Below are 1,038 nucleotides of genomic sequence, written 5' to 3'. Positions count from 1 at the left end.
GGTTCAGTTCCCAGCACCCACGTGGCAGCTCACAGCTGTCTGCAGTTCCAGTTTCAGGGGAGTTGATGCCTTCATGCACATAAAATAAAGTTAAATAAATTATTTTAAAAAAAAAGAACTGTATCAGAGGGCTGGATGGATGACTTAGTACTTAAGAGCCCTGGCTGCTCCTCAAAGGGTCTGGATCCAACTCCAGTGTCCACATGGCAGCTCACAACCATCTGTAACTCCAGTTTCAGGGGACCCTACACCCTCTTCTGACCTCTGTGGGCATCAGGCACCCACTTGGTACATAGACATACCCAGAGGCAAAACACCCATATACATAAAATTTTAAAATGTAAATAATTTAAAAATAGAAACAGACATAAAGTGATACAAAAAAAATCAATGAAACAAAGAGTTGGTTCTTTGGAAAGAAGAGCAAGTTAGGTCCTATTTTGGTCTCCAACACAAATAAATAAGTACTTTAAAAAATTATTGATGTGTGTGTGCATGTGTGTGCACTTGTTTCAGTACATGTGCACATGTGGAGATCAGAAGACAATCTATGGTGAGTCGTCCTTTCCTTCCTGTGTGGGCCATAGGAATCAACTTCAAGTTGTCAAGTTGGGAGCAAGTGCCTTTACTCAATGAGCATGCTCACTAGCCCAGTACACTACTTCTTTAACGAAACAGGAAAGTAGAAATGCATTTGAGAATGCTGCCCACACTGGGTTTGTGTTTCCTAACTGAGTATTAAAAACAGTAGTGGCTTTGAGTGTAGCTCATTTGGTAGAGAGCTTACTTCACGTGAATGAAGCCCAGGGCTCACTCCTGAGCACTGCCACCACAAAAGCAAAAAGACAAACAAGGAGGCTGGGGAGATGGCTCAGAGGCTAAGAGCCCTGACTGCTCTTCCATAGGACCCAGGTTCAATTCCCAGCACCTACATGGCAGCTCACAACTGACTGTAACTCCAGGATCCAACACCCTCCCTCATACAGGCAAAACATCAATAAAATAAAAATAAATTAATTTGTAAAAAAATATCAGTCA

At 42.2% G+C, this 1,038-nt stretch overlaps 1 protein-coding gene across 2 annotated transcripts in view; it reads left to right on the top strand.

Moving 5' to 3' along the window:
- Parp4 (poly(ADP-ribose) polymerase family member 4) overlaps positions 1-1,038 on the top strand; it is a 104,057-nt gene that overhangs the window by 47,118 nt on the left and 55,901 nt on the right. The gene's annotated exons all lie outside the window — the stretch shown is intronic.

This window comes from Microtus ochrogaster, chromosome 17, assembly GCF_000317375.1.
Source record: "Microtus ochrogaster isolate Prairie Vole_2 chromosome 17, MicOch1.0, whole genome shotgun sequence".
Classification (NCBI taxonomy): domain Eukaryota; kingdom Metazoa; phylum Chordata; class Mammalia; order Rodentia; family Cricetidae; genus Microtus; species Microtus ochrogaster.
Note: the sequence above shows the minus strand (reverse complement) of the source record. Positions and strands in the feature narration are given on the sequence as shown.